The sequence below is a fragment of the Uranotaenia lowii genome, chromosome 3 (assembly GCF_029784155.1).
Source record: "Uranotaenia lowii strain MFRU-FL chromosome 3, ASM2978415v1, whole genome shotgun sequence".
In the NCBI taxonomy this organism is placed as follows: Eukaryota; Metazoa; Arthropoda; class Insecta; order Diptera; family Culicidae; genus Uranotaenia; species Uranotaenia lowii.
Genome location: NC_073693.1, coordinates 54150405 through 54157039, shown reverse-complemented (window position 1 = coordinate 54157039; position 6635 = coordinate 54150405). Strand labels below are relative to the sequence as shown.

At 39.5% G+C, this 6635-nt stretch overlaps 1 long non-coding RNA gene across 1 annotated transcript; it reads left to right on the top strand.

Annotated features, from left to right (window-relative positions):
* Positions 1-4763: 4763 nt before the first annotated feature.
* On the top strand, positions 4764-5953 carry LOC129756889 (uncharacterized). The gene is made up of 2 exons (XR_008739558.1): positions 4764-5000; positions 5181-5953. It is a non-coding gene; the product is annotated as an uncharacterized LOC129756889 (long non-coding RNA).
* Positions 5954-6635: the final 682 nt, after the last annotated feature.

The following is a 6635-nucleotide window of genomic DNA, read 5'->3' as shown; positions in this document are numbered from 1 at the left end:
TTTTAAGTTTAATTTCTTAAACTCAGATTCGCTTAAAGCGTAAGATCCCAGAGTACGAAAACGTAGTCTGGCAAATGAGGGACAGTTACATATAAGATGGAAGGGATCTTCCACATCTGATTCACAACTACCACATACTGGAGATTCAGCACGCTGAATGTTGTGCATGTGATAGTTGAGTTTACAATGACCGGAGAGTGCTCTGATCAAGATGCTGCAATGAGATTTATTTAAAGTTAATAAGTAACTCGATATGATTGGAGATGGTTTTTCTAAAAATAATTTTGTTTGACGACAAGTGTCCAACTCTTCCCAGTATCGTTCATGCTGGTTAGAGGACCAAGTTTGAATTTGGTTTCTGAACCAACATGGTGATATTGGGACAGCCGGCTCTGGTCCGTAAAATTCCTTTTCCGACCCAGCTCTAGCGAGTTCGTCGGCGCATTCGTTTCCAAAAATTCCCTTATGTCCGGGTACCCATAGAAGGTTTAATCCATTGCCTTCAGCAAGTTCTTCGATTGCTTTCCGGCATGCGATTACCAGTTTTGATCTAGAACTGGAAGCACTGAGTGATTTGATAGCTGCTTGGCTATCTGAACAGAAATAAATTGTTCTGAACATAATCTTCCTTTGAAGTGCAATTTGCACTCCATACATAATAGCATATAGCTCAGCCTGAAAGACTGTACAATATTTTCCTAGAGGTTGAGCATATTCTATGTTCAACTCGTGACAGTAAATTCCTGCACCTGCACGGCCGTTTGATAATGAACCGTCAGTATAGAATACAATATGAGAGGACATTTGGTCCTCTACGAAACCTGATAACCATTCTTGAGGAGAAGGAAATTTGACTTTAAACCTCATGTAGGGAAAACTACTCGAGAGTGTTAAATCGTTTGGCGCTAGATTGAACTTGTTTAATCTAACTAATTCAGGCCACACATTTGTATGACTCGATGATCTTTCGATATTTCCTGACAGCCAGAGACCAACTGCCTGTAGACGAAAAGCACATGAGAAGGCTTCCTGTTTTAGGAACAAGTGTAGAGGTTTGATAGAAAACAGAGCCTCTAGTGCTGCGGTAGGAGTTGTAGTGAACGATCCGGACATCCCCAAAAGACACATTCTTTGAAGGTGATTTAGTTTAGTCCGAACTGTTGCAACTTCTCCTTTCTGCCACCACACTAGACACCCATAGGCCAGAATTGGTCTTACTATTGTGGAGTAAATCCATTGAATATGTTTGGGTTTGAGTCCCCAGTTTTTCCCGATTGCACGTCGGCATTGTCCGAAGGCCATGCATGCTTTTTTGATTCTGAATTCGATGTGATCAGACCAGTTTAATTTGGAGTCAAGAATGACACCCAAATATTTAACTTGATTAGACACGGTGATTTCGGAACCATAAAACAGCAGAGGGCGCGCCCCGCGGGTAATACGTTTTTTAGTAAATAAAACAATATTAGTTTTTAGAGGATTAACTGAAAGTTCTACATGAGAACACCATCGTTCAACAGAGCGCAGAGCTTGTTGCATTATATCAAATAATGTGCTTATGCACAAACCTCTTACCAGCAGAAGATAATCATCTGCGAATCCATAGGTTGGTATTCCACGGTCATTGAGTTTTCTCAACAAGCCGTCTGCAACTAGGTTCCACAAAAGAGGTGATAGTACACCTCCCTGTGGGCAACCACGTGTGCTAACTTTTGTTATTGAAGCCTGTCTTAAAGACGAACGAAGATTCCTGTTACTTAGCATTGCGCTAATCCAGTTAGTTATAACACTAGGCACTCCATGAAGTTGTGCCGCATCCATTATTGATGTAAATGAGACATTATCAAATGCTCCTTCTATGTCTAGAAATGCTCCTAGACATGATTCTTTCTGTGAAAAACTATTTTCAATATTATGTACTACGTTGTGCAGAAGAGTTAATGTTGATTTTCCTGTTTGGTATGCATGTTGTGTCGCATTAAGCGGATGTTGGACAAGGCATTCTTGCCTGATATGATGATCAATTAAACGTTCAAGTGCTTTTAATAGAAATGAACTTAGACTAATAGGACGAAAGCTTTTGGCTTCGTCGTATGATGATCGTCCCCCTTTAGGGATGAATTTCACGGCTATCTGCCGCCAAAGTTTAGGAATATATCCATGAGCAAAACTGCTTATCATTATTTTTCTTAATATGTGTTTGAAATGATCGAAACCTTTTTGTAGCAAAACTGGAAATAAACCGTCACTTCCAGGAGATTTGTATTGAGCAAAACCATCGATTGCCCATTTGATCGATTCTGTAGTAACTATTTTCCGAGCAAAATGCAAGGAATCTAGACTTCCAGAAAAGAACTCAGGCTCTATCGATGAATCTTGATCAACACATCCTGGAAAGTGAGTATTGAATAGACAACTTAATGTTTCTTCGTCGTTTGATGTATAATCACCACTAGGGGTTTTAAGGTATGAAACCTGATAATCTTTTGATTTGGCTAAGACTTTATTTAACCTACTTGCTTCGTGCAAGCTTGAAATGTTTGTGCAGTAGCTCTGCCAACTTGAGCGTTCGGCAGCTCTTGTTGCTTTCCGGTAAGCTCTGCGAGCCAACTTGAAAGCATCAAAACCTTCCGTGCGCCTTCGGTTCCAAGAGCGTCTGCAGTTTTTTCGTAATTTACTGAGATTTGAGTTCCACCATGGTGTACTGTTTTTGTTGAATTTCAACGTTCGTAAGGGACACGCTTCTTCATAAGAATTTAAAATAATTTCGGTGGTTTTTGCAACCACTTCATCCAACTCAGAAGGAGTAGTAATTTCAGGTGTATATCCATGAAATTTAGTAGCAAGATGCTCCAAATATAGGTCCCAATTAGTTGTTCTTGGGTTTCTGAATGTAATTGTTTCTAAAAACTCACCTGAGTGTTCAAAATAGATAAACCTGTGGTCAGAAATCGATTCTTCGTTAGGCACATGCCAATTTGAAATTTCCTGAGAAATTGTTCTAGAACAAAGTGTGATGTCAATCACCTCTTCTCTGTCACACCTAACAAAAGTTGGTTTATTTCCTACATTTAGAATTTCTAAATCAGTGCTGCTTAAATATTCCATTAAATTTAAGCCTCTCAGATTGATATCTGAGCTACCCCATACAAAATGATGGGCATTGGCATCACAGCCAATTACAAGAGGTATATTTTGTGATTCACAGAATGAAATGACATTTTTTAAATCATCCGTAGGGGATGATTGTTCATATGGTGAGTATGCTGAACAGTAGACGTATTTTCTATCAGGCAGCGAAACCTGAACGACGCAAATATCTCTTGTTGTTAGATTGGGTATAAGTGTTGCATTTAAAGAATTGTTTATCAATATACATGCACGAGGCATTATTCGGGCATTAGTCATTCCAATTACACTGAACACAGTAAAGTTTGGTTTGAGCAAATTCCCTAAGTAAAAAGTTCCATTTCGGAAATAGGGTTCTTGGACCAAGGCGATTGATGCAGTTCCATTAAGGATTAAACGACATAAGTTAAGTGTAGCGGTTCTTTTGTGCTGCAGATTTATCTGTGCAACCTTAATAGAAAGCATTTCTATCAAAGAATTCCACACATATTTCCATCACACACAAGAACCTCTGCACCTTCATATCGACGCATGAAGCGGGGTATCCCATACAGGATGAAAATTTTAAAATCGTGTGTATAATCTGAATCCCACGAGTTGCCAGGAAAAATACGGCCCTTTGCACCAGTGCCTGGCTATAGTGCAGACCTTAACAACGTTCTGCTTAAGATAGGATTATTATACACCCTCCTACCCCCACTTTGGGGCCCGCAGGCACAGAACCACCTTGAAGCGGGTGTTTACAAAATTTAGGAGAATACGACTCGTGCATGCGCATTAATAGCAATAAGCACAATTGGTGAATCCTCCCTGAAGAAACTTGGCTTGGAACCAAGCCAAGGTTCCCCCCTCCCAATGTGATAGTCGCATTTGAAGAATGACTAACGCATATGGGAAGTACTGGATAAGTCGCCTTTTACGACGTGGACCAGTATCCCAGTGGTAGTATTCTATAAGCCGCCACCACACAGCCATTTGTCATTTTTGTCATTTTTGTCATTTTTGTCATTTTTGTCATTTTTGTCATTTTTGTCATTTTTGTCATTTTTGTCATTTTCCAACAATTTTCTCATACTCGATAAGATCGCAAATCGATTGATTTATGAGCGAATTCTAATACTTCCAAAATGAGCAAACTCCAATCAAACTTGGGTGGGAGTCATTCAACAATCAATTCGATCGATTTTGATATCTGATCATGGGCGTCAAGCGATTTCCAACCACCACCACCTTGTAACCCTATCCAAACAACGCAAATTGATTTGCTCTTAAATCTGCCACCACACACAGGTACCTACTTAAATTTGTACCTGGTAGCTCTCATTCGCTCGCCCTAGCTAGCACAACAGAGAGACTCAATAACTGGGGAGCATAGTAGGTAAATAATACTTACTAATAAACGCTGAGCATGGCTCAACTGGATCCAACTTTGGATGGAGCCCATCATCGATCGCGGGGGGAAGCAGCTCTCTTCTCAAAACCGGGGGGTTGCTTATGGGTCGCCCCCGGCAGGGGATGATAGCTTTCCTCTCAATTGGCGGACGGAGGGCGGCCCGGTATAAGGTAAATGGGGGGTGGCATTTCGAGGGGTGCGCGCAGTTGGACCGTTTAACCTGAAGGAGCCTCTACAATGAATGGCGGCAGCTGAGTCGAGGCAGGTACAGCAAGTTCAGCTAGAAGACGCCGGGTCTCTTCGCGCATATGCCGCTTAGAAGAGGTTGTTGGTGTATAAAAATCCTCCTCACTGGAAGGGACACTATCAGTCGAGTGACGTTAATCGATCCAAACGCATTATCGCGAAACAGTTCAGTCAGTGTCTTTTGCACAAAGTCAAAAAACAACAAACCGCCAAAATGAAATTCCTGATCATGGTACGTTCGAGTGAATTAGGCAGTATAAATCTGCTTCGAGTGTTGCTGAGGGAATCTAACAGTGATTTAAACGATTTTTAAGTGACGAACCTTAATCGATTTGAAAAACAAACTGAAAGTGATCTTAGTGATATCAACCTTTAAAACTCGATGTTTCTTTCTACTTTTTTCAAAACGCAGACCATCTGCCTTGTGGTTCTGGCCTTTGCCCTGGTCTCGGCCGTCCCAGCAGTCAACGATGAGAGCATCTTTGGAGCCGATGGCGCTGCCGATGAGACCTACAACCCTCAGGACCCTCAGGCCATCCTTCTGAAGAAGCTGCTCCTCAAGAAGAAACTTCTGCTGTTGGGTTAAATCAACCCAAAAAAAACAAAAGTCAACCCAAAGCTCCAGAAATGATTGCAGTCTGCAGAGGGCGATCCAACTCAATTCCAAAGGTCATAGCTGATCCCGATTCCGGGATGAGGATAACTAATCAGTACAGGATCCCACCCAGCATCTGCATCTCCAATCGTTGATGAGATTTTCGCCTTCCCCAATTTAGTACTAAGTACTTCTTCCTACAAATATTTTTCTAAAAATTTTGAACCATCCAAAAAAAAACAGATCAAAGCCACAACTCAAAACAAAACAAAACATAAGACTTAATAGGAATTACCAAACCGCAATGCAGTGTATGGATTTTGTTTATAATTTTGTATTTTCCTTTTTGTACTTACTACCAAACATGTATGTCTGAAAGCGAGTGTACGAGGATTTTTATTTTTTTTCGTTCTCGAGTTCTTATACTTTGTGTACCTATAAATACCTACCTAAGTGTTCGATAGCGAAGACAGGATGTGAATTGTTTCAGCGAAACTGCCAGTCAAAACTTTATTTAGCGTTCGAATGTGTTGTACATGTACAATCTAAAATAAATGAATATTTTTTACAACAACTTCCAAAAAACAGTATATCTAACTTCTTATCAATTCTAACGAATGAAGTTTATCCGAAAACTCACAGCTAAGTTTGAGCTTAACATTATTGGTCAAAACACTAATCTTACTTAATCATATTCTTCATCTGGAACGAATTCGTTTTCTTCAAGAATAATCAGTTTGTCATAATCAGTAACTCAGATACACTTTAACTAACAATATGTAAACACTAAAATTCAAAACACTGAAAAATAAGATTCAGTAACTAAGACTAAGGAACAGAACTTAAAAACCACTTTCCAGAAACAGAATTTAAGTGAATACTTGAAATTCAAGTTCGGAACTCTGAAGGTCATGCTGATTTCATGAAACCACTGAACATCACCAGATCAAAAAATAAATGAAAAAATAGTCTGCCATGCGGCGATTCTGTTTGCTGGGAACAAACGAATAAATGCACCCAAAAGCGGAAACTTGCGAATGAATAGAGGTTTCTAACTCAAATTTTCTGCCATTCCTGTTGTTTACATTGACGAAGACAAGAAATGAACGCATTTGCCAATGGAGCAGACCAGACATTATAAGCAGATATTTTCAAATGTGGTGAGCTTTTTGAATTTTTTTTGCAAAATGAAATTTGAAAAAAAAATATATTTATTAAATTCCTTAAATTTATTTTTATTTATCTTATAATTTAATCATAGAAGGAATATAA